The sequence below is a fragment of the Hyperolius riggenbachi genome, chromosome 1 (assembly GCF_040937935.1).
Source record: "Hyperolius riggenbachi isolate aHypRig1 chromosome 1, aHypRig1.pri, whole genome shotgun sequence".
Lineage (NCBI taxonomy): Eukaryota > Metazoa > Chordata > Amphibia > Anura > Hyperoliidae > Hyperolius > Hyperolius riggenbachi.
In genome coordinates this window covers 102573241-102600281 of record NC_090646.1, presented here as the reverse complement: position 1 = coordinate 102600281, position 27041 = coordinate 102573241, and the positions used below count along the sequence as shown (strand labels likewise).

The 27041-nt window shown below is 48.8% G+C and overlaps 1 long non-coding RNA gene across 1 annotated transcript; it reads right to left on the bottom strand.

The window, feature by feature from the left end:
• Positions 1-1895: 1895 nt before the first annotated feature.
• Positions 1896-26706, bottom strand: LOC137545889 (uncharacterized). Its single transcript, XR_011026114.1, has 3 exons — positions 26631-26706; positions 25495-25578; positions 1896-1973 (listed from the first exon to the last, which is right to left on the bottom strand). It is a non-coding gene; the product is annotated as an uncharacterized lncRNA (long non-coding RNA).
• Positions 26707-27041: the final 335 nt, after the last annotated feature.

The following is a 27041-nucleotide window of genomic DNA, read 5'->3' as shown; positions in this document are numbered from 1 at the left end:
ACTGAATGTTCCGGCAGCTGGGAACCAAATGGCGGTGAGACGCCAACGGAAGTCCGCTTATAAGCGGAACCGGAAACCACGCCATCTCTGCTGCGCCCGCCCTGCTCCAATCACCAGTCCAGAAGCACGCCTGCGCATTAGTCCATCAGGACGCCGCTTCCGAGCAGGGTATCCGCCAGCACTGCATGCTTGAGCCCACAGACACCGCATGCCGCCATTCAGGGACGCAGAGCCTACCGCTTCCTCCCCGAACAGGGATAGCTCCTCACGCAGTCCCGCCGGCCAAATCAAAGGGAGAGAGGCGAAAAAGAAAAAAAAGATTGGTGGAGACAGAAACCCACAGGTAACTCTGCCTCGTGACCTGTTGTCTCCTTCAGGTGGGAAACACAACTAAACTGAGGAGGCTGGATGGGAAGAGGGCTATATAGGGGCCAGTTGATTTAATTGTAATGTTTCCTTTGGGGGCGGAGCATACTTCCTCTCTAGTATACAGCCTTCCTGGAGGATGAGATGTTAAATACAAACTTGCCATGCCACTATGCTCCTTTCTGTTATGGTACCCGTACAGAGGATAATACAAAGACATGCCTGAGGGACTTGAATCTACCTCATCCCTTATAGGTTGTCTGGGCTAACCACATACCTCCCAACTTTTTGAGCTCAGAAAGAGGGACACTTAAACCACAATCCTGTCACACCTCTAACCACACCCCCGACACTCTCCTAGTCATGCATACTATAATGAATTCATAAGAAAAATATGCTGTTTAATAATTCAAACCACACTGGTCCTTTCTATCCTGGTTCATTTTCCTCTATATTAACAATTGAAATTAAGAAATATATCAATTTACAGGATGGGAATAAAGTTTAGTGTCAAACATTTTTTTTTTCTGTAGAAAAATACACATATTTACATAGATGTGTACTTGAGTCCTGAACGAGGGACAAATGAGGGAGAAAGAGGGACAGGGGTTGGATTCCCAAAGAGAGACTGTCCCTCCAAAAGAGGGACAGTTGGGAGCTATGGCTAACCATTACAGTGATGGCCATACAGCAAGGCTCTGGAGCTATGGCTAACCATCACAGTGATGGCCATACAGCAAGGCTATGGAGCTATGGCTAACCATCACAGTGATGGCCATACAGCAAGGCTCTGGAGCTATGGCTAACCATCACAGTGATGGCCATACAGCAAGGCTCTGAAGCTATGGCTAACCATCACAGTGATGGCCATACAGCAAGGCTCTGGAGCTATGGCTAACCATCACAGTGATGGCCATACAGCAAGGCTCTGGAGCTATGGCTAACCATCACAGTGATGGCCATACAGCAAGGCTCTGGAGCTATGGCTAACCATCACAGTGATGGCCATACAGCAAGGCTCTGGAGCTATGGCTAACCATCACAGTGATGGCCATACAGCAAGGCTCTGGGGCTATGGCTAACCATCACAGTGATGGCCATACAGCAAGGCTCTGGAGCTATGGCTAACCATCACAGTGATGGCCATACAGCAAGGCTCTGGAGCTATGGCTAACCATTACAGTGATGGCCATACAGCAAGGCTCTGGAGCTATGGCTAACCATCACAGTGATGGCCATACAGCAAAGCTCTGGGGCTATGGCTAACCATCACAGTGATGGCCATACAGCAAGGCTCTGGAGCTATGGCTAACCATCACAGTGATGGCCATACAGCAAGGCTCTGGAGCTATGGCTAACCATCACAGTGATGGCCATACAGCAAGGCTCTGGAGCTATGGCTAACCGTCACAGTGATGGCCATACAGCAAGGCTCTGGAGACAGAACAGAGCATGTGGCCAATGAGGATGGGAAAGCAGCCTTAATGGGCCACAGTGGATGAATTGTCCATAACGGATATTAGATCTTACCTGGGCCTGGGAAATGCACCACCTGGGGCGGAACCATTCAGCAAGATCTGTATTTCACCAGAGCTGTGTTTAGCATACTGCAAATAGAATGAAAGACGCACAAACTTCATACAGGAGTTGGAAATGGAAAAAAACATTCTTAACATTTTCAGATTTTAATACCAAGACAGCAAACCACAGTGGCGATATACAGTGGCTTGCAAAAGTATTTGGCCCCCTTGAAGTTTTCCACATTTTGTCACATTACTGCCACAAACATGAATCCATTTTAATGGAATTCCACATGAAAGACCAATACAAAGTGGTGTACACGTGAGAAGTGGAATGAAAATCACACATGATTCCAAACATTTTTTACAAATAAATAACTGCAAAATGAAGTGTGCGTAATTATTCAGCCCTTCTTTGGTCTGAGTGCAGTCAGCTGCCCATAGACATTGCCTAATGAGTGCTAATGTCTAAATAGAGTGCACCTGTGTGTAATCTAATGTCAGTACAAATACAGCTGCTCTGTGACGGCCTCAGAGGTTGTCTAAGAGAATCTTGGAAGCAACAACACCATGAAGTCCAAAGAACACACAAGACAGGTCAGGGATAAAGTTATTGAGAAATTTAAAGCAGGTTTAGGTAACAAAAAGATTTCCAAAGCCTTGAACATCCCACGGAGCACTGTTCAAGCGATCATTCAGAAATGGAAGGAGTATGGCACAACTGTAAACCTACCAAGACAAGGCCGTCCACCTAAACTCACAGGCCAAACAAGGAGAGTGCTGATCAGAAATGCAGTGACTCTGGATGAGCTGCAGAAATCTACAGCTCAGGTGGGGGAATCTGTCCATAGGACAACTATTAGTCGCGCACTGCACAAAGTTGGCCTTTATGGAAGAGTGGCAAGAAGAAAGCCATTGTTAACAGAAAAGCATAAGAAGTCCCATTTGCAGTTTGCCACAAGCCATGTGGGGGACACAGCAAACATGTGGAAGAAGGTGCTCTGGTCACATGAGACCAAAATGGAACTTTTTGGCCAAAATGCAAAACGCTATGTGTGGCGGAAAACACTGCACATCACTCTGAACACACCATCCCCACTGTCAAATATGGTGGTGGCAGCATCATGCTCTGGGGGTGCTTCTCTTCAGCAGGGACAGGGAAGCTGGTCAGAGTTGATGGGAAGATGGATGGAGCCAAATACAGGACACTCTTGGAAGAAAACCTCTTGGAGTCTGCAAAAGACTTGAGACTGGGGCAGAGGTTCACCTTCCAGTAGGACAACAACTCTAAACATAAAGCCAGGGCAACAATGGAATGGTTTAAAACAAAACATATCCATGTGTTAGAATGGCCCAGTCAAAGTCCAGATCTAAATCCAATCGAGAATCTGTGGCAAGATCTGAAAACTGCTGTTCAAACGCTGTCCATCTAAACTGACTGAGCTGGAGCTTTTTTTGCAAAGAAGAATGGGCAAGGATTTCAGTCTCTAGATGTGCAAAGCTGGTAGAGACATAGCCTAAAAGACTGGCAGCTGTAATTGCAGCAAAAGGTGGTTCTATAAAGTATTGACTCAGGGGGCTGATCAATTATGCACACCCCACTTTGCAGGTATTTATTTGTAAAAATGTTTGGAATCATGTATGATTTTCGTTCCACTTCTCACATGTACACCACTTTATTTTGGTCTTTCAATTCCAATAAAATTGATTCATGCTTGTGGCAGTAATATGACAAAATGTGGTAAACTTCAAGGGGGACGAATACTTTTGCAAGCCACTGTATATAGCAAAACAGGGCATTTTGACCACTTCAGAACACCTGAGCCAACATGATTACTGGTAGTTAGAAATACAGGCCGATATGCAATAATTTTTTTCTTCTGAGTTATCTCCTAAGTCCTAGGAGATAATTTTCATATTATCTTTAAAATAACTTTTAAGTATTTTACCATTGAAAAAGTACATACAAGTTAGTGAAAAAGTACTACAGGTATCAAAATTAGTTTGAGTCTTTTCTTGCTTGCTGGCGATTTAACCACCTTAGCGGTATGGACGAGCTCAGCTCGTCCAGTACCGCCAGAGGGTGCCGCTCAGGCCCTGCTGGGCCGATTTTGACCAAATAAAGTGCAGCACACGCAGCCGGCACTTTGCCAGCCGCGTGTGCTGCCTGATCGCCGCCGCTCTGCGGCGATCCGCCGCGAGCAGCGGCGAAAGAGGGTCCCCCCAGCCGCCTGAGCCCTGCGCAGCCGGAACAAATAGTTCCGGCCAGCGCTAAGGGCTGGATCGGAGGCGGCTGACGTCAGGACGTCGGCTGACGTCCATGACGTCACTCCGCTCGTCGCCATGGCGACGAAGTAAGCAAAACACGGAAGGCCGCTCATTGCGGCCTTCCGTGTTACTTTTGGCCGCCGGAGGCGATCAGAAGAACGCCTCCGGAGCGCCATCTAGTGGGCTTTCATGCAGCCAACTTTCAGTTGGCTGCATGAAATAGTTTTTTTTTAATGTAAAAAAAACCCTCCCGCAGCCGCCCTGACGATCTTAATAGAACGCCAGGGTGGTAGAGCATTTTATGATTTTTAAGAAAACTCAGGAGTGAATTGCATATGGGGCTAGGCCTGAAAGATAAATCGAATTTAAATCGAAATCGCGATCACCAAGATCACAATTTCAGAATCGTCAAAGCGGCAAATATCGCGATCACGTCATTTCCACAAGAGGAAGTTTGAAGAAGTGCCTTCAAACTTTCCTAAAGTCCCAGTGCCCGCAGCGTTGGACATACCTTCCATCCTCTATCGCCCTCTGCCGCCTCTTGTGCTTGGCAAAACTTCGGGTTCCTGTATGTCACATGATATTCAGGAAGTATGCCGTGCAGTAGAGCCTGCAGGAGGTTAAGTGGATAGATGGGCATCGCTGGACTCGTGCTTGAAGCTATGTCCAGAACTGATGCAACTTGGGGGACAGAGGAGGCACAGAGAGAGACAGCGTGGGCACAGAGAGAAACAGAGCAGGCACAGAGACATAAAGGAGGCAAGAGAGAGACCCAGAGGAGGCATGAAGAGGCAAAGGGGGCACAATGAGAGACGAGGACAGAGCGGGGACAGGCACAAAGGGGGGGGGGGGGGAACAAAGCTTGATTTGAAGGAAATCGTGAATCGAATCGAAATCGTAATTTTGGACAGAAATCGCTCAATTCAATTTTTTTCTAAAATCGTTCAGGCCTATATGGGGCCATTGTCTCCTGTAGCAGAGCTGTTTAGCAGTTCACTTTTCACAGTGAGTTTCACAAACTTTAATTTCATGACAGTTCTGGAAAACAATGCGCAAAATGTAATTATCACAATGGTATACAGAGCAAGTAAAAACCAGAATCATCATTATTATTATTATTATAATGACAGACATCTTCCGCAGAGCTGCTGTATGTGTTAAATAAATGAGTTAACTCATAGGTGTATCAAAAATACAAAATCAGCTTTATTGGGACACTATAACCAACAGACAGACCAACCAACAAACTAAAATCACTTACAAGTGGCCTGTTAAGAGCACACTAACTTCCTATTCATTCACCACGCACAACACCACACTCAATTTAACCGCTTCTGGTACCGATACCATGAACTTGCCACATCTTCAGAGAGGGGGAGAGAGCTGTTTGTGCATTCAGGGAATGTAGGGTAGCTTACTCCTCTTCAGCTTGCAAGCTAAGACAGATCTGTCATATATAGTCTAACCATCAGTAGTCCTTCTGCACAGTCGACGCCACACTGCAGTCTTTTCAGCGCTGGACACTTGGATTTGATGGTTGCAACCATAAAGGACAGAAGGTTTCCTTCAGGCGTTCGCTCGACCCGCTCTGCTCTCATGTGCCATTGCGGGGAACGCGCACTGATGCCACGCTACTATGCCTGCGTAGTGTTACAGCTGATCGGAGCGCTCCAGGCCATGGGACTTAAACCCGCCCACCGACGCATTGCGCCCGCCCACTTGGGAGCTTTGTCAGGATGTGTGCGGCTTGCTATTGGCCAGACTGCTCTTCTTATCTGCTTACCAGGCGTAGGGCGGGAAGTGTCACAGTGCTTCCGTATTTTACCCCTCAGGAGGAAGTTTTGTCTGCGCAACCTCAACCCTGCCCCCTGCAGCCAGGAGTAACCATGGAGACCATTACGACACACAGTGCTGCGTTCTTATTGGTTAAAGTGCAGCCACTTGTCAAACTTCGGCGCATTTTACTGCATGCATATCAGGAGAATATAGTCTTTGCAGAACTGGTCACTTACACAGCATAACGCTGCAATTTCATAGTGCAGACATACACTTAAGGATCCTTCAATATACACTTTGCAGATCACCTCATCCCCCTCTCCCTTGTCCAGTATTCTCAAACAGGCCATTATTTTCAAGGTAGGAATGGAGCATAGCTCAGTTCATTATTGAGCCCTGCCGGGCTCATAGAGCCTAATAGATATATCCACCTGCTTTCTTGCTGTTTTAGCAGTCTCAATCTGTCTTCCCCTCTCCTATTCGCTTGAATTAGGGATATCCCCATTGCTTTCAGCCCTTTTGGATCTCCATTATGTTCCAGGCAGAAGTGCTCAGCGACTGAGCTTTTATATTGTCCATTATCTTGTATGCCACTATTTATATTTGAAACGCGTTCCATCACACAGGTTTTCAGTTTACGGGTTGTTAGGCCGACATATTTTGTGGCAAGGACACTCAAGACGATAAATGACCCATTCACTGTCACGGTTAATAAAGTTTCTGATTTTCCATTGTCTCTTACCAGACACATCAGAGAATGTTTTGGCTTGCACCATTACATCGCATGCAACACTCTTGCCACATCCTGTTCTACTTCTACCTAACCAATTGGTTGTTGCAGTGGGACATACTGTGAGGATACTAGAGCATCTTTCAGATTAGGGGCACGTTTTGCCACCATCATTGGGCGATCACCTACGATCCTGTTCAAATCAGGCTCAGTCTGCAATACTGACCAGTATTTTGTCAGTATTTCACGAATTTTACCCCAGTTAGAGTTATATGGAGTTATGAGTCTAGGGGGTTCATTTTTCCATCAGTTGTCCTGGAATGCTTTCCACTCTTTGCCAACAACTCTTCCCTTGTGCATCTCTTGGCTCTATCAAAATCTTCCGCAGAGCTAAACAGAGTATAATGTCTAGTCCAGTGATCTGCAAACTTGTCTCTTTTAAGGAACTACAAATCCCACAATGCATTGCAGGCATCTTGACAGCCACAGTCATGATTCATAAAGGCAAATGCATTGTGGGACTTGTAGTTCCTTAACAGCTGGAGAGCCAAGTTTGCAGATCACTGGTCTAGTCACTTAACTGTCCCTCAGAGGAGCTCACAATGTAATCCCTACTAAAGTCATGTCTATGAATGTATGTATCGTAATCTAGGGCCAATTTAGAGGAAAGCCAATTAATGCATTGGTGTGTTTTTGTGGTGTGGGAGGAAACCTGAATGCCCGGAGGAAACCCGTGTAGACAAAGGGAGAACATACACACTCTTTGCAGATAGTGCTCTGGCTGGGATTCAAACCACTACACCACTGTGCTGCCCATCCGAATCAAATCACTAATAAATATAAACTACAGAGCTGTGGGAGGCCCCAATTACTCCCCCCCTCCCTTCCCCGCCGATATAGGACCCCCTCCATAGCAGGCGTTGTTGTGCCCACACTTGTTATGGGTGGGGGGGAGTTATTGTAGCCAGACTGTTATGGGGAGGGGGAGCATGGTGGCAATTTTTTTTACATGACCCCCAGAAGATGGGCCCCCAAGCTGTGGTGATGTCCATTGGTGGAAGGGAATGGAGTGGTGAATGTTAAAGGGGAATTGAATGTTTGCTACAGATCCCTATTATTTGTAGTTATTCCCATGATAGAGTGGCTGGATAGTGTACTGCCTTTGACATGGCAGACCAGGGTTCAAATCTTGGCTAGGGTAGGTACCTATTCAGTAAGGGCCGTTTCCACTATTGCGAATGCGCAAGCGACAAAATTTGCATAGCCAATACAAGTGGATAGGACTGTTTGCACTTGTAAGGATTCCTTTGCGTTTTTCTCAAGACTGGCCCCTTGATTGCGCCCTTAGTGTCTGCAGTAGAGTTGGGCCGAACCTCCGATTTTAGGTTCGCGAACCGGGTTCGCGAACTTTCGCGGAACGTTCGGTTCGCGTTAAAGTTCGCGAACCGCAATAGACTTCAATGGGGATGCGAACTTTGAAAAAAAAAAATAATTATGCTGGCCACAAAAGTGATGGAAAAGATGTTTCAAGGGGTCTAACACCTGGAGGGGGGCATGGCGGAGTGGGATACACGCCAAAAGTCCCCGGGAAAAATCTGGATTTGACGCAAAGCAGCGTTTTAAGGGCAGAAATCACATTGAATGCTAAATGACAGGCCTAAAGTGCTTTAAAACATCTTGCATGTGTATACATCAATCAGGTAGTGTAATTAAGGTACTGCTTCACACTGACACACCAAACTCACCGTGTAACGCACCGCAAACAGCTGTTTGTACTAGTGACGGCCGTGCTGGACTGGTGCGCACCATGGCGAGAGTGCAGGTTTTTGTGGCTTTACAGCCCATATGGTCGGCCTGGCTGATGTAGCTGAATGACAGAACAGTGACTGTCCAGCTGATCAAATTTGGTCTGACCACAATGAAGCAACGACCTTATTATCTTTTGTGTGCCCCCCGAGACACTCATCTAGGCGCCGGTCATTGCTTCATTGTGATACGCAAGCCCCTTCACCACGGCAAGGTAATGATCACGAAGGGGAATGGGCGCATGTACATGCCTTTTCTTTTGTTGTTGCAGCTGCCCTCAGTGCAGCCAGAAAAATTAGGCAGTCATGTACACGCACCATAAAAATTATTACAGCGGCCGCTGCTAGCAGCGGCCTAAAAAATTCAGCAATCCGCCTGGAGTCCCGGACCCTGTTGGTGGTGGCGGAGAAGGTAGTGAAGCGGCCTGCAGGCAGACATGCTGTGTGGAGGGACTGGGAGCGACTTAGTCTTTTTGGGGCAGGCCAGGCAGCCAGTCACACGGCGTGCAGGCAGAGATGCTGTGTGTGCGGGGACTGACTTAGTCTTGGGGCGGGCAGCAGCCCTCCGGGATCCATGCCTCATTCATTTTGATAAAGGTGAGGTACTTAACACTTTTGTGACTTAGGCGACTTCTCTTCTCTGTGACAATGCCTCCAGCTGCGCTGAAGGTCCTCTCTGACAGGACGCTTGCGGCAGGGCAGGAGAGAAGTTGGATGGCAAATTGGGACAGCTCTGGCCACAGGTCAAGCCTGCGCACCCAGTAGTTCAAGGGTTCCTCATCGCTGTTCACAGCAGTGTCTACATCCACACTTAAGGCCAGGTAGTCGGCTACCTGCCGGTCGAGGCGTTGGTGGAGGGTGGATCCGGAAGGGCTACGGCGAGGCGTTGGACTAAAGAACGTCCGCATGTCCGACATCACCATGAGATCGCTGGAGCGTCCTGTCTTTGACTGCGTGGACACGGGAGGAGGATTAGTGGCAGTGGTACCTTGCTGGCGTTGTGCCGTCACATCACCCTTAAAGGCATTGTAAAGCATAGTTGACAGCTGGTTCTGCATATGCTGCATCCTTTCCACCTTCCGGTGAGTTGGTAACAGGTCCGCCACTTTGTGCCTGTACCGAGGGTCTAGTAGTGTAGCCACCCAGTACAGCTCATTCCCCTTGAGGTTTTTTATACGGGGGTCCCTCAACAGGCAGGACAGCATAAAAGACGACATCTGCACAAAGTCGGATCCAGTACCCTCCATCTCCTCTTGCTCTTCCTCAGTGACGTCAGGTAAGTCAACCTCCTCCCCCCAGCCGCGAACAATACCACGGGAAGGTTGAGCAGCACAAGCCCCCTGCGACGCCTGCTGCGGTTGTTGTCCTGCCGCTGTCCCCTCCTCCTCCTCCTTCTCCTCCCCCAAAGAAACACCTTGCTCATCATCCTCTGAGTCTGACTCGTCTTCTGCACACGACCTCTCTTCTTCCTCCTCCTCCCCCCTCTGTGCTGCCGCAGGTGTTGAGGAAACAGCTGGGTCTGATGAAAATTGGTCCCATGCCTGTTCCTGCCGTAACGGTTCCTGGTCACGCTCATTCGCAGCTTCATCCGCCACTCTACGCACAGCACGCTCCAAGAAGTACGCGTAGGGAATTAAGTCGCTGATGGTGCCCTCACTGCGGCTCACCAGGTTGGTCACCTCCTCAAACGGCCGCATGAGCCTGCATGCATTTTTCATCAGTGTCCAGTTGTCGGGCCAGAACATCCCCATCTTCCCAGACTGTTTCGTTCTACTCCAGTTGTAGAGGTACTGGGTGACGGCTTTCTTCTGTTCTAGCAGGCGGGAGAACATGAGCAGGGTCGAGTTCCATCGAGTGGGGCTATCGCAAATGAGGCGTCTCACCGGCATGTTGTTTTTACGCTGAATTTCTGCAAATCGTGCCATGGCTGTGTAAGAGCGCCTCAAATGCCCACAGAACTTCCTGGCCTGCTTCAGGACATCCGCTAAGCCAGGGTACTTTGCCACAAATCTTTGAACCACTAGATTCATGACATGTGCCATGCAGGGTATGTGTGTCAGCTTCCCCATATGCAAAGCGGCAAGCAGATTGCTGCCGTTGTCGCACACCACGTTGCCTATCTCCAGGTGGTGCGGGGTCAGCCACTCATCCACCTGTTTCTTAAGAGCAGCCAGGAGAGCTGCTCCAGTGTGACTCTCCGCTTTGAGACAAGCCATGTCTAAGATGGCGTGACACCGTCGTACCTGGCATGCAGCATAGGCCCTGCGGAGCTGGGGCTGTGTAGCTGGAGAGGAGAACTGCCACTCAGCCAAGGAGGAGGAGGAGGACAGCGAAGAGCATGTAGCAGGAGGAGAGGAGGTGGCAGGAGGCCTGCCTGCAAGCCGTGGAGGTGTCACAATTTGGTCCGCCGCTTTCTGCTTGCCATCGTTCACCACCAGGTTCACCCAATGGGCTGTGTAGGTAATGTAGCGGCCCTGCCCGTGCTTGGCAGACCAGCCATCCGTGGTCAGGTGTACCCTTGACCCAACGCTCTTCGCAAGAGATGACACCACTTGCCTCTCAACTTCACGGTGCAGTTGGGGTATGGCCTTTCTCAAAAAATAAGTGCGGCCTGGCATCTTCCACTGCGGTGTTCCGATGGCCACAAATTTACGGAAGGCCTCAGAGTCCACCAGCCGGTATGGTAACAGCTGGCGAGCTAACAGTTCCGCCACGCCAGCTGTCAGACGCCGGGCAAGGGGGTGACTGGCCAAAAGTGGCTTCTTCCGCTCAAACATTTCCTTCACGGACACCTGACTGCTGCTGTGGGCAGAGGAGCAGGAACCGCTCAAGGGCAGAGGCGGAGTGGAGGAGGGTGCCTGTGAAGGTGCAAAGGAGAAAGCGGCAGAAGCAGATGATGCACCTGAAGGAGGAAGAGGAGAAGGAGGGTGACTTTTCTTTTGTGTGCTGCTGCTGCTTTTGCTCAGGTGGCCATCCCATTGCTGTTTGTGCCTTTTCTCCAGGTGCCTTCGTAAGGCACTTGTCCCTACGTGAGTGTTGGCCTTTCCACGGCTCAATTTTTGTTGGCAGAGCGAACAGATGGCTTTGGTCCGATCTGAGGCACACACATTAAAAAATTTCCACACCGCTGAGCCACCCTGGGATGTGGGCACTATGGGGACCTCAGCAGCTGATGCTGAAGGGCAAGTTGGCTGGCTGTACATAGGTGGCGATACATGGTGCCGGACTCTGCCACCAGCTGTTTCTGACGAAGAGCTGCCCCAGCTTCTTTCAGCAACTTCTCTCCTCCTACTACTCTCTGACTCCCCCTCTGAACTGTCCCCCTCTTCATCTCCTCTACTGGGAACATACAGAGGATCCCTATTACCGTCATCATCGTAGTCATCCTGCCCAGCTTCGCTTGCCTCAGACAAATCCAAACTTGCACCATCAGTAGGTCCTTCATCCTCCTGACACGTTACATCCATAGTGTTGCCGCGTAACTCAGACATATTAGCTGGTGAAAATTCATCTGGCTGTAACAACAATGGCTGTGCATCAGTGATTTCAACACTAAATAATTCTTGCGAAGTGTCAAATGCAGCGGAAGTGGTGCTAGTAGTAGCGCTGGTGGCTGAGCAAGATGAGGTGTTCTGTGTCGCTAAATACTCAACCACGTCCTGACAATCTTGGGAGGTGATGGGACGTGCCTTCTTCCGAGCACTGTACTGTGGGCCAGATCCACACGAAATTACATTTACACGACCTCGCGCAGACCTGCCGGGTGGCCTTCCTCTGCCTCTGCCACTACCTCTTCCTCTTCCTCTACCTGTTTTGTCCATATTGGGTATGCACGGAGTGGTATATCACACTGCGTGCACTCACGTAGGTAGGTGGGTTCACTTAACTGCACAGGTATGCGCACTGATGCGGTGGGTTCACTGAACAGAACAGGTATACAGTGGCGGGTTCACAGAACAGGTATGCAGTGGCAGGATCACTGAACACAATAGGTATGCAGTGGCGTGTTCACTAAACAGGTATACAGTGGCGGGTCCACTGAACAGAACAGGTATACAGTGGCGGGTCCACTGAACAGAACAGGTATACAGTGGCGGGTCCACTGAACAGAACAGGTATACAGTGGCGGGTTCACAGAACAGGTATACAGTGGCGGGTCCACTGAACAGAACAGGTATACAGTGGCGGGTTCACAGAACAGGTATGCAGTGGCAGGATCACTGAACACAATAGGTATGCAGTGGCGTGTTCACTAAACAGGTATACAGTGGCGGGTCCACTGAACAGAACAGGTATACAGTGGCGGGTCCACTGAACAGAACAGGTATACAGTGGCGGGTCCACTGAACAGAACAGGTATACAGTGGCGGGTTCACAGAACAGGTATACAGTGGCGGGTCCACTGAACAGAACAGGTATACAGTGGCGGGTTCACAGAACAGGTATGCAGTGGCAGGATCACTGAACACAATAGGTATGCAGTGGCGTGTTCACTAAACAGGTATACAGTGGCGGGTCCACTGAACAGAACAGGTATACAGTGGCGGGTCCACTGAACAGAACAGGTATACAGTGGCGGGTTCACAGAACAGGTATACAGTGGCGGGTCCACTGAACAGAACAGGTATACAGTGGCGGGTTCACAGAACAGGTATGCAGTGGCAGGATCACTGAACACAATAGGTATGCAGTGGCGTGTTCACTAAACAGGTATACAGTGGCGGGTCCACTGAACAGAACAGGTATACAGTGGCGGGTCCACTGAACAGAACAGGTATACAGTGGCGGGTCCACTGAACAGAACAGGTATACAGTGGCGGGTTCACAGAACAGGTATACAGTGGCGGGTTCACTGAACAGGTATACAGTGGCGGGTCCACTGAACAGAACAGGTATACAGTGGCGGGTTCACTAAACAGGTATGCAGTGGCAGGTTCACTGAACACAACAGGTATGCAGTGGCAGGTTCACTGAACACAACAGGTATGCAGTGGCGGGTTCACTGAACAGGTATACAGTGGCGGGTCCACTGAACAGAACAGGTATACAGTGGCGGGTCCACTGAACAGAACAGGTATACAGTGGCGGGTCCACTGAACAGAACAGGTATACAGTGGCGGGTTCACAGAACAGGTATACAGTGGCGGGTCCACTGAACAGAACAGGTATACAGTGGCGGGTCCACAGAACAGGTATGCAGTGGCAGGATCACTGAACAGGTATGCAGTGGCAGGATCACTGAACAGGTATGGAGTGGCAGGATCACAGTACAGGTATGCAGTGGGCTGAGGGCTCACTGAACAGAACAGGTATGCAGTGGCAGGATCACTGAACAGGTATGGAGTGGCAGGATCACAGTACAGGTATGCAGTGGGCTGAGGGCTCACTGAACAGAACAGGTATGCAGTGGCAGGATCACTGAACAGGTATGCAGTGGCAGGATCACTGAACAGGTATGCAGTGGCAGGATCACAGTACAGGTATGCAGTGGGCTGAGGGCTCACTGAACAGAACAGGTATGCAGTGGCAGGATCACTGAACAGGTATGGAGTGGCAGGATCACAGTACAGGTATGCAGTGGGCTGAGGGCTCACTGAACAGAATAGGTATGCAGTGGCAGGATCACTGAACAGGTATGCAGTGGCAGGATCACTGAACAGGTATGCAGTGGCAGGATCACAGTACAGGTATGCAGTGGCAGGATCACAGTACAGGTATGCAGTGGGCTGAGGGCTCACTGAACAGAACAGGTATGCAGCCAGGAAGAAGTTAAGCCTAACTAATCTTTCCCTATATGAGAGACTGCAGCAGCTCGCCCTACTCTCACTAATGCAGGCACACGAGTGGCCGTAATGGCCGCCGCTGCCTGCCTTATATAAGGGGGGGTGGGGCTCCAGGGGCTAGTGTAGCCTAATTGGCTACACTGGGCCTGCTGACTGTGATGTAGAGGGTCAAAGTTGACCCTCAGTGCATTATGGGGCGAACCGAACTTCTTCCGCAAAAGGTTCGCGTGCGGTACCCGCACGCGAACCACCTACGTTCGCGCGAACCACGTTCGCCGGCGAACCGTTCGGCCCAACTCTAGTCTGCAGCTCTTGAGTGCTTTGAGTCCAACAGGAGAATCGCTATACAAATGTTTGCATTGTCTGATAATTGTGGTAATGTCTCCTTGAAAGCTACCTTCACTCTAGTAGCTGGGGGCTGATATCATGCAATGAATAGCTGATATGTGTCTACAGCAAATTCAATCATTAAAAGTCCAATTAGAGATAGCTGGCTGCATCACCATAACTTATGAAATACTATACTAGGTTTAGTATAACAGACCTAATATAACAATAGTTCTGCAGGAGCAGCAAAAATGCTGCAAAATGTGAAAAAGTCTACTCCCTAGAGTCTTCCAAAAAGATAAACCTGTGCTACCTGCAAACGCGATGGACCCCTGGCTGCTGCCCCCCCTCCCCCCCCCCCCCCCCCCGTACCTCTTAAAATGTAAATGTACCGTCCCAGAAACTCCTCTTTTTTTTAAGTACAAAATAAATTAATTGTAAGAGGTCCTCCAGACCCTTAGGGCTGGTTCAGACGGGCGACTGCGGAGGGTTTACCGCCAGCGTTCGGGACATGACGTTAAACGCTCCCATTCAAGTGAATGGGAGCGTTGGTACCAGGCTTTTACCGGCGTTTACGCAGTGTTCGAGTCCTGATTTTCCCTGGCGTTCAAGGCGACCCTGGATGCCATATGTAGCGTCCTGGGGCAGTTAACTGCCACGGGTAATGTTCCCCTAGGGGAAGAAAAATGCCGACCGCATCCGAAAGCTACGTGAAGGCTGCTGAAAGCCCGAACGTGTCGCCACCGCAACGCCACCAAATGCGATGCCACAGAAAGCCGGACAGACGCCCGTGTGAACCAGCCCTAATTGTAGTGAATAGTAAAAATGTATAAATCAGTAAAATAAATGAATTGAAATTGGATAAAAAAAAACAAAACACACATTTAGATCTATTAACCAAAAATGAATACACAAATCAGAACAGTACTCCAAAAAGCCTGAATGACCCAGACATTATTTTAACGAGGCAACAACAGGGAGATTATTTTAGTTTACAGTAGCTTCATTCAGTTAGATAAATGAGATGAGGGAAAATACTAAAGGGAAACATACACTGGTCGATTTCAGCCATCGATTTGTGGCCAATTTCAATCGATGTTGATGGATTTCATCTGACACGATGGAAGATCTAGGTCGATCTGCTGCTGGCAGCAGATCCACGGCCCATAGAATTGCATTGGATCTAATGGTCTAATAATGCATTTAAGGTGGCCATACACTTATAGATATGCAGCAGATTCAACCATTAGATAGATTTCTGTCAGATGCCTGTTAAGCCAAATCTGACAGGAATCTGCCTGATGTGTGCCACACACTGGGAACAGATTTCCAATAGATTTCAGAATGAAATATATTGGAAATCTATCTAAATGCATTATTGGTCCATTAGATCCAATGCAACTCTACGGGCCATCGATCTGCTGCCAGCAGCAGATCGACCTAGATCTTCCATCCTGTCAGCTCTAGAGGCAGAGAAATTGCGCCATCCCTTACACTATTACCAGGATAATGTGCACGTTACTCTGGTAATGCGTGTTACTATAGCAATGCATGCCTCACCCTGGTGACGCGTGTGACGCTAATAGTGGACTGGTAAAATTGATGTGCGCTGCTTGTGCATGGCAAATTTACTGGTGTGAAGATGATGGCAGCCTCCTCAACACAGAGGCAAAAGATTCTGCAGCTCTGACCATCAAGGTGAGATGGTATTGTGCATTAGTAAAGCAATGTGATTTAGGTATGTAGAACATGGCAGGAATATTATTTTAGACATGTCTGAATGGTTCTAGATCAAACTGCTACAACAACCTGTCAAATGGTATGTGAAATGTTCGGAGACTGCTCTAGAGGCCTTCTTTTCCATGTGTACACCTGCAGGTCACATAAACGTCCCCGTCCCCCCCCCCAACACCTATTAGTAATTCTATCAAACAGTGCATGCTTTTCCTCTTCCCCTCCCCATAGTGTAGTGATGCAGGTTTTTCCTCTTCCCCTCCCCATAGAGCAGCAGTGCATGCTTTTCCTCTTCCCCTCCCCATAGTGCAGCGGTACATGCTTTTCCTCTTCCCCTCCCCATAGAGCAGCAGTACATGCTTTTCCTCTTCCCCTCCACATAGTGCAGTGATGCATGCTTTTCCTCTTCCCCCTCCCCACAGTGCAGCAGTGAATGCTTTTCCACTTCACCTCCCTATAGAGCAGCAGTGCATGCTTTTCATCTCCCCCTCCCCATAGTACAGCAGTGCATGCTTTTCCTCTTCCCCTCCCCATAGTGCAGTGATGCATGCTTTTCCTCTTCCCCTCCCCATAGAGCAGTGATGCATGCTTTTCTTCTTCCCCTCCCCATAGTGCAGCGGTGCATGCTTTTCCTCTTCCCCTCCCCATAGAGCAGTGATGCATGCTTTTCCTCTTCCCCTCCCCATAGAGCAGTGATGCATGCTTTTCTTCTTCCCCTCCCCATAGTGCAGCAGTGCATGCTTTTCTTCTTCCCCTCCCCATAGTGCAGCGGTGGATGCTTTTCCTCTTCCCATAGAGCAGTGATGCATGCTTTTCCACTTCCCCTGTCCATAGAGCAGCAGTGCATGCTTTTCTTCTTCCCCTCCCCATAGTGCAGCAGTGCATGCTTTTCCTCTTCCCCTCCCCATAGTGCAGTGGTGCATGCTTTTCCTCTTCCCCTCCCCATAGTGCAGTGGTGCATGCTTTTCCTCTTCCCCTCCCCATAGTGCAGTGGTGCATGCTTTTCCTCTTCCCCTCCCCATAGTGCAGTGGTGCATGCTTTTCCTCTTCCCCTCCCCATAGTGCAGTGGTGCATGCTTTTCCTCTTCCCCTCCCCATAGTGCAGTGGTGCATGCTTTTCCTCTTCCCCTCCCCATAGTGCAGTGGTGCATGCTTTTCCTCTTCCCCTCCCCATAGTGCAGCGATGCATGTTTTTCCTCTTCCCCTCCACATAGTGCAGCGATGCATGTTTTTCCTCTTCCCCTCCCCATAGTGCAGTGGTGCATGCTTTTCCTCTTCCCCTCCCCATAGTACAGCAGTGCATGCTTTTCCTCTTCCCCTCCCCATAGTGCAGTGGTGCATGCTTTTCCTCTTCCCCTCCCCATAGTGCAGTGGTGCATGCTTTTCCTCTTCCCCTCCCCATAGTGCAGTGGTGCATGCTTTTCCTCTTCCCCTCCCCATAGTGCAGCGATGCATGTTTTTCCTCTTCCCCTCCCCATAGTGCAGCAATGCATGTTTTTTCTCTTCCCCTCCCCATAGTGCAGCGATGCATGTTTTTCCTCTTCCCCTCCCCATAGTGCAGTGGTGCATGCTTTTTCTCTTCCCCTTTCCATAGTGCAGTGGTGCATGCTTTTCTTCTTCCGATTCCCATAGTGCAGCGATTGAATGCTTTTCCTCTTCCCCTCCCCATAGTGCAGTAGTGCATGCTTTTCCTCTTCCCCTCCCCATAGTGCAGCAGTGCGTGCTTTTTCACTTCCCCTCCCCATAGAGCAGCGATGCATGCTTTTCCTCTTCACCTTTCCATAGAGCAGCGATGCATGCTTTTCCTCTTCCCCTCCTCATAGTGCAGCAGTGCATGCTTTTCCTCTTCCCCTCCCCATAGTGCAGCAGTGCATGCTTTTCATCTTCCCACTCCATAGAACAGTACTTCCTGCTCATCATAGCCCAGCATCCACGCTGTACTGGGATCACTGCACACACGAGTGGATTCTCTGATCACACCTGATAGGACTGAATTCATTACAATATTTCCCAGTTTAGGGCTCTTACATATTGACTGCGTTAAATAGCATAAAATCGCATTACCAGGAAGAATACAGGAAGGCAAGAAACGACCTAAACAGAGAGCTGAGGTCCGAAAAAAAGTGCTACGCGGAAAAGATGGAACAGAACCTCTCCTCAAATGACTCATGAGCCGCGTGGAAAGGGCTGAAGGCTGCCACCAACTACAAGCCTCCCCCTCAGCATGCCACACCGAGCACTGAGCTTGCAGAGAGTCTTAGTGACTTCTACTGCAGATTCGAGAACCAGCCAGTACCTGCAGGACCCCCACAGCCACCTGTGCAATCTGCCACTGTAGCCCTGGGCCCGCACTCACCCCCACCGTCAGTGAGGGAGGCGGATGTACTGAAACACTTGCTAAGGTTAAATGCTAGGAAAGCCTCGGGTCCAGATGGAGTGTCACCAGCCTGCCTGAAAACCTGTGCTCGTCAGCTCGCTTCCACCCTCTCTTCCATCTTCACAAGGTCCCTCCAGGAAGGCAAAGTTCCCGCGTGCTTCAAGAGGTCCACCATTATTCCTGTCCCCAAAAAGCAGGGCATCCTCGACCTCAACAACTTCAGGCACGTGGCACTTACATCCGTGATCATGAAAGCTTTTGAAAGCATAGTGCTACCCCTCCTTAAGCACTCCACAGAGGGACTGATGGATCCGCACCAGTTCGCGTACAGATCAAACAGGTCCACCGATGACACCATCAACATCTGCTTGGAGCTTGTCTACGACCACCTGGACAGACCAGACTCCTACGCCAGGATCCTCCTACTGGACTTCAGCTCAGCATTCAATACTATCAGCTCTAAAATACTTCAAGACAATCTCGCTGCACTGGGAGTCCACCCCACCCTACGCCTGTGGATCACGGACTTCCTCACCAACAGGTCCCAGGTCGTCAGGTTAGGCACCATCTCCTCGCAACCTAGAATCACAAACACAGGGGCTCCACAAGGCTGCGCCCTGTCGCCGTTTCTGTTCTCTCTGTATACGAACAACTGCAAATCCACGTCGGACTCAGTAAAAGTAATCAAATTTGCCAACGACACGACCATTAAAGGTCTCATCACCAAAAATGAAGAGAGGGCGTACCGCCACCAGGTCGGAAACATATGCTGCTGGTGCAGAGAGAACGGTCTGGTCCTAAACACAGCGAAAACGGTAGAGATGATCGTTGATTTCAGGAGACGCGCCTCTACCCCACCTCCAATCCACATTGATGGCAAGGAAGTAGAAAGAGTCCCCAGTGTCCGCCTACTGGGCACAACTATCTCCAATGAGCTGAGGTGGAACGCCAACACTGCCTCAACACAGAGGAAAGCCCGACAGAGACTTTTCTTTCTCCGCCAACTGAAAAAGTTCGGTGTGGTCCCAAAACTTCTGACGAACTTCTACTCAGCCACAATCGAATCCGTCCTATGCTCGTCCATCCTGGTCTGGTACGCCAGCTCCTCCGCCAGCGACAGGCTCAAACTGCAGAGGGTCATCAGATCTGCGGAGAGAATCATCGGGAGATCCCTTCCCACTCTGGACCTCCTCTACCACTCCAGGCTGAACACCAGAGCATTAAAGATGGCAAACGACCGCTCACACACAGGCTACCGTTTCTTTAACCAGCTCCCCTCGAGCCGGAAGCTCCGGTTCCGATCCATCTACACCAGGACCTCAAGATACAAGAACAATTCTTTCCCTCAGCTGTCAACCTTCTGAACTCTCTCCATGGAAATGGCCATCCTCACCCCACAATACCATGACGCACTGAAGCACTCCGCACATAGACGGCGCTCCAGCTTAAGCATACCTTTCGGCTGTTTTTGAATTATAACCTATGCCACACTGTCCTCCTCTGCATAAAGGACATATAATGTTCTGTATTCTGTAAATGTTATGTTCCTACTGCATGTCCTGTCCTGTATCTGTAACTATATTGTGTATCAGTACCCTGTACGTGCCAAGCCCAATTCCGGACACGACCCAGTCGTGCTTGGAGAAATAAAAGTTTCTGATTCTGATTTCTGATTGAAACTGATGCACTAACGCAATGCAAAATTTTCTGTTTGCAGCCCACACCTACTGCGTTGCAACAAAATGGTGCGTTACGACCCAACGCACAGTTTCTGTGTGTTATGTGTCCATCATGTGCGCCATAAACTAATGTTAACAAATGGCAACACAAGTTTGCCTGAAAAGAATGTGACCTTTAATTATGGTGTGCATGCACCTTGTGAAGCTTGTGCATCAAGGGTCAGGTGAGTATATTATATAGAGGGGAAATTGCTGTCTAAAATTGATCAGTTGTGCATTTTACCACATGTGACTTTTTGGGAATTTGTTGCAGTGCAACATTCTTTATTCTCACTGCTGCAACACAGCAAATTTGGTGTGTAAGGGCCTTTAGAGCAAACCTCCCACGTGACTGTGCTGAGGCCACTGCATTGGTTCAGAGGATGACATCACTGGGGGTGTTTCCACTTCCCACTGCCCAGAAATCAGCATTTCAGTTTTGGCACAGACACCGGGCCAAGAGAAGGCCGCTAGGAAAGCAGACTAGCTGAAAAATACTCTTTAAGGTTTTAAAGTGTACCAGAGACAAGTAAAAACAAAAAATGTATATATACCTGGGGCTTCCTCCAGCTCCCTCCGGCCTGATCACTCCCACGCCGCAGTCCTCAGCCTCCTGGATCCTTGGTAACAGGTCGTTTCATTGCAGCCAGTTGGTGCATGCACAGTGTGATCCTCAGTCTCACTCCTGTAGCTGGGAGTGTTATGCGCCGGTGTAGTAGTACTGCGTAGCCACAGAACGCGCCCAGCCACGGGAGCGAGACCAAAGAGCACATGTGCTGACTGGCCGCAATGACAGGACCTGTTGAAGATCCAGAAGGCTGAGGACAACGGCGTGGGGGTGATCATGCTGTAGGGGGCAGGAGGATGTTCAAGGTATGTATACATTTTTTTTGTTTTTACTCATCTATGAGTCCCTAAAGGTAGCCATACATCTAACTATTCCAATTCAATCAACAAAGAGATCAACTTTATTAAGGAATCGCCTTCAGTATAGTTGATCGAAAGTCGATCGACTAGTACCCCACACACTACAAATGATATCCTATGCGATTCACCCTGACATTCGATTTGACTGATGTGTCTATGCTCTGAATGCAAAAATCGATTCAGTCGATTGAATGACGTGAACATTGGCCAATTCCTGTGCAATCGACCGATATCTTGCATTCTGCTTGATTGACTAAGCTGGTCGAATCGACATGAAATCAGCCACTTTTCATCGATTGGGAATTCTGGAACACTCGATTCTATAAAATTATGAAATCAAATAGTGGATCACACAGCCAAATCGCTAGATGTATGGCCTTTAGCTTTACCTTTAGTTTGAAGTTGACTTCTGCAAGAGATATACCAAAGTAGTTAGATTTTATTTTCGTTCCTGGGATGTCAGAGATAACATCATGATCACTGTGTGTAATGGGGTCTCAGTCACAGTGTGTGATAACATGAAAGCCTGTGTCCTGCAGGATCTGGAGCCTTAACCAAACTCTTTTATAACCTACAGATAAAGACAATGCTTCTAAAGGTGGCCATACACTGGTCGATTTGCCATCAGATCGACCAACAGATAGATCCCTCTCTGATCAAATCTGATCAGAGAGGGATCGTATGGCTGCCTTTACTGCAAACAGATTGTAAATCGATTTCAGCATGAAACCGATTCACCATCTTTGAAGCTGCCGCCGCTCCCCCCTTCATACATTACCTGATCCGGCCGGCGCGAGCCCCCGGTCTCCGCTGTCTTCTTCTCCGCGCTCGGCTCCAGCTTCATTTCCTATCCGGAGATGTTTAAACAGTAGAGGGCACTCTACTGTTTAAACTTCCTGTCCAGACAGGAAGAAGTGAAGCCTGCCGGACTCGGAGCCCAGCGGAGAAGGAGCAGCGGTGACAGTGGACATTCGAACGCCGCTATCGACGCACTCCCGACCCGCCGGCGATCGAGCGAAATCTTCCGCACGGACAGAAACAACGGGAACAATCGATTTCGGTCAGAAATCGAACGTTCGGTCAACGTTTGCGCAACGATTTCACAGCAGATTCGATCACAGAGATCAAATCTGCTGTATATCGGCGGGAAAATCATTAGGTGTATGGGCCCCTTAACGCTAGGTACGCACAATACAATTTTCAGGCAGATTTACCTGCCACATTGAGTATTTCCAACAGGTCCTTTCTGATTTCTGATCGATTTTTCTCTCACTTCTATGGAACATCGATCGAATATCAGATCGGACCTGTTGGAAATAGTTGATCTGGCAGTTAAATTTGCCAGAAATTTGTATTGTGTGTACCTAGCAATACCTATCATGGCGAAATGTAGTGGCATTTAAATGTAATGCTTTCCCAATTGCTGAGGGTAGGAACATACTAGGCAGAAACGCTAGTGTTCAGGTGTATAATGTAAGTCAATGGGACGCATGAAAAACACATATTCGCGTTCTGCAATGTGCGTTTTAAAAAACGCTGAACTTGCTGCATGTTTTTTCAAAACGCATTTAAAATGCACCTAATGTATGTCAATGGTAATGCAGAGATATAGCGTTTTGTATGCTTGTGTGAAAGGCAAACACACATAAAATGAACAAACGCATATGCAGCAGAACGCAACACGCAACAGCTAGTGTGTTCCCAGCCTCTACTGGAACAAGTCTGTTGATGAGGCATCCTGATGTTTCCCATTATGTGTACTTACTCCAGGGTAACTGGGATCCTTTCACACTATGCAAGATGCAGTGCAGAAAAGTTGCACAGTGCATTAGACGCGTGATGTGATCATACAGTACAATGAAAGTACGCTTCACTGCAAATGTGCACATGACTGACGGGCCACACCACACTTATTGTGTACATACTGTAGAAATATGTCTGGTGCAACGGAATGGATTCAGTGTGAAAGGACACCAAGTCTAACAGAAGACTTGTAATTACAACTAGCAAAAGTCCAAGAGTAGAGATGGCCCGAACTGTTCACATGCAAACTTATTTGTGCGAACATCGGTGGTTTGCGATCAAACGCGAACTTTATGCGAGTTCGACCCGCCCCCTATACTACATCATTGGGCTAAACTTTGACCCTCTACATCACAGTCAGCAGACACACGGTAGCCAATCAGGCTACACTCCCTCCTGGAGCCCCCCCTTCTTTATAAAAGGCAACTGCGTCGGCCATTTCCTCACTCAGTCTGCTGCTGAATTAGGGAGAGAAGGGAGAGAGTTGCTGCAGAGATTAGGGAAAGCTTAGTTAGGCTATTGTTAGGCTTGTTAGCGTGCTCCTTGCTGATACTTATTGCTAAAAAGCACCCCAAAACAGCTCTTTTGAGAGCTAATGTTCTTGTGATGTGTTTTGTTTTTTCGTGTGGCCCACTGATACTTGCATATACAGCCCTGTCAGTCGCAGTTGGCCCTTGCTAATTGCTATACTGTGCCAGGCCCTGCCTACCTTTTCACTCCACCTGTGTGTGACAGCTGCACATTTGTAATACCAGTCCGTGCATACCTGTTCATGTTCACTGCACCTGCGTGACAGTACCAGTAACTGCATACCTGTTCAGTGTACCTGTCTGTGCATGTGACAGCTGCACATTTGTAATACCAGTCCGTGCATACCTGTTCACTGCACCTGTGTGTGTGACAGCTGCACACTGTATTGAAACCAGTCACTGCATACCTGTTCACTGCATCTACGTGACAGCACGCAGTTTTATATACCAGTCACTGCATACCTGTTAACGGTACCTGTGTGACTACACATTGTATTAGTCAAGTCAGTGCATACCTTTCACTTCATCCCTCCCAATATGGACAAAACAGGCAGAGGCAGAGCCAGAGGCAGGCCACCCGGTAGGTCTGTTCTAGGTCGTGCTTCCGTGCAGCCCTGGACCAAAGTACAATGTTCAGAAGGCACATGCCATCAACCCTGAAGATTGTCAGGAAGTAATTGACTATTTAACACAGAACACCTCATCTTCCTCACGGAACCGTGACATATCTTCCTCCTCCTGCTCTGATTCTGGCACCCCACTTAACACTTAGTCGGCCGCCACCACCAAAGTGCCATCATCCCAGGGCTCAGAGGTGGGAAACCACAAACTGCAATGGGATGACCACCTGAGGAAAAGCAGCGCCCAAAAGCAAAGCCACACACCGCAGTGGAAGATACCAGGACGCAATTATTTCTCAAAAAAGGCGATTAACCTTTTTGGCTGAGAGAGCCATAAATGCCACATATTTTAAAATGGAATTCCGTAAGAGCGATACAATATGTTTTAAACTGGGACAGTAGGGCTCATGTCCCTGTTGCCATGGAGATGTGCATACAGTTGATCCTCTGGGCAGCGGAAGTGTCAGACACGTCTTCAGCTTCTCTTGGGTTTCAGCAACATCAGCAATTTCCCCAAGAGCCAGACAGGAGAAATACTGACTAACAGCTTCTATTATCTAGCTGACTTGGGGGGTTGATTCACTTTGTAGGACAAGATCCCTGCACTTTGGCCCAATAGGCTGCCTGTCAAGTGACAGGCAGCCTATTGGGCCAATCAAAATGTGGGGATCTCGTTCTACAAAGTCACTGGACCTGACAGGGTCCAGAGTGGGACAATTGGAGCAGCTGTTCATTTTGGGGTAGCGCAAGTTAGTAGTGCATGCTACAGCAGTAGTGTGCCTACTTTGAAAATTTTACTTGTGCTGCCACACTAAGCTGTGCTGCTTGAGCAGTGTAGCTTAGTGAATCAACCCCTACTGATTTGTATGTGAGCCAGATGTAGCCATCAAAAGAGCCACATCTGGATCCCGAGCCACAGGTTCCCTACCCCTGTTATAGAGGATTGTCATGTTGGAATCAATGTTACATGCTGGCAAGATAGAAGCTAGAAGGCAGAGAGCAGAAGATAGAGGGCAGAAAAATGAAAGCAGGCGATAGAAGGCAGACGATAGAAGGCAGACGATTGAAGGCAGACGATTGAAGGCAGACGATTGAAGGCAGACGATTGAAGGCAGACGATTGAAGGCAGACAATTGAAGGCAGAAGATCCCTGTAGAGGACAGTTCTCATACATGTGTACAAAGTGTTAGTTGTTACATGCAATACCTACATGAACTTTTGTTGCATGTCTTCAAATCTTCTCCACGACAACAACAGGCCTCATCTTATTTGCTTCAAGATTTCTGGGACACATCTAGGAAAACAGAACAAAGGACACCTTAAAAAAGAGTAAAATACTTAAAGAAAATCTGTAACGAAAAAACGTCCCCTGGGTGGTACTCACCTCGGGTGGGGGAACCCCCCGAATCCTATTGAGGCTTCCTCCGTCCTCCTCAGTCCCACAGTGGCGGCGAAAATCCTCCCGGATCGGCTGCAATGTAAATATTTACCTCTGTGGCTCCAGCGCAGGCGCAGTATTTGCTCTTCCCACGGAGATAGGCGGAAATAGCCACTCTCCATCGGGCTGCTCGCCTGCGCCTGCGCAGTAGAGCGGACCCGGCGGAGATCGGCTATTTCTGCCTACCTCCGTCAGAAGAGCTGAAACAGCGCCCCCACTGGAGCCTGGAAAGGTAAATATTGAACAGGCTGTCGGATTTGTCACGCCGGCTTTGAAGGGCTGCAGCGTGACCCCGTGGGACAGAGGAGGATGGGAGGGAAGCCTCATTAGGATCCGGAGGCTTCCCCCTCCCGAGGTGAGTACCCCCCAGGGGACGTTTTTCTCGTTACAGTGTCTCTTTAATGTTGTAGTCTCCTGCATGCAGGAAGCAGAGGGCGTCTTCCTGGAGACAGCACCTTTTCTACCTAAGGCCGAGTTTCCAGTGACAGGCGTCTTTCTTGTGCTGCGGTATTAAGAAGACAGAAGAGAGAAGGCAGAAGGAAGAAGATAGAAGGCAGAAGACAGAAAATAGAAGGCAGAAGATAGAAAGCATCAGATATAAGACAGAAAAGAGAAGATAGAAGGCAGAAGATTGAAGTCAGAAGATAGAAGGCAGAAAATAGAAATCCCTGTAGAGGACAGTTCTCATACATGTGTACAAAGTGTTAGTTGTTATGCTGGGCATACACTGGTTGATCTGGCGGTCGATTAGTCGCCGGATTGACCCCCGCTGCGTCCCCGCTTCTTAGCACCCGCTCGATTTGCCGCTATTGTCTGCCTGCGGGGATCGGACACGTCGGATATTATCAATTGAGCCATCAATCCTCCACTCGACGCCGTGTATGCCCAGCATTACGGGCAATACCTACATGAACTTTTGTTGCATGTCTTCAAATCTTCTCCACGACTAACAACAGGCCTCAGCTTATTAGCTTCAAGATTTCTGGGACACATCTAGGAAAACAGGACAAAGGACACCTTAAAAATAGTAAAATACTTAATTATGTAGTCTCCTGTGCATGCAGGAAGCAGGGGCGTCTTCCTGAAGACAGCACCTTTTCTACCTAAGCCCGAGTTCCCACTAGTGACGGGCGTCTGTCTTGTGCTGCGGGATTAAGCATCCGAATCCCTGTAGCCATGCCATGCACAGCTATGGGGATTTGGATGCGTTGTCCAGAATTCTGATGTAGTGCTAATGTTTTTTTTAATATATGCAATTTGGAAAACAGCCTATAATTTCAACAGGCTGTGACTCTGGATCTAGATTTGTGCGTGTGAAA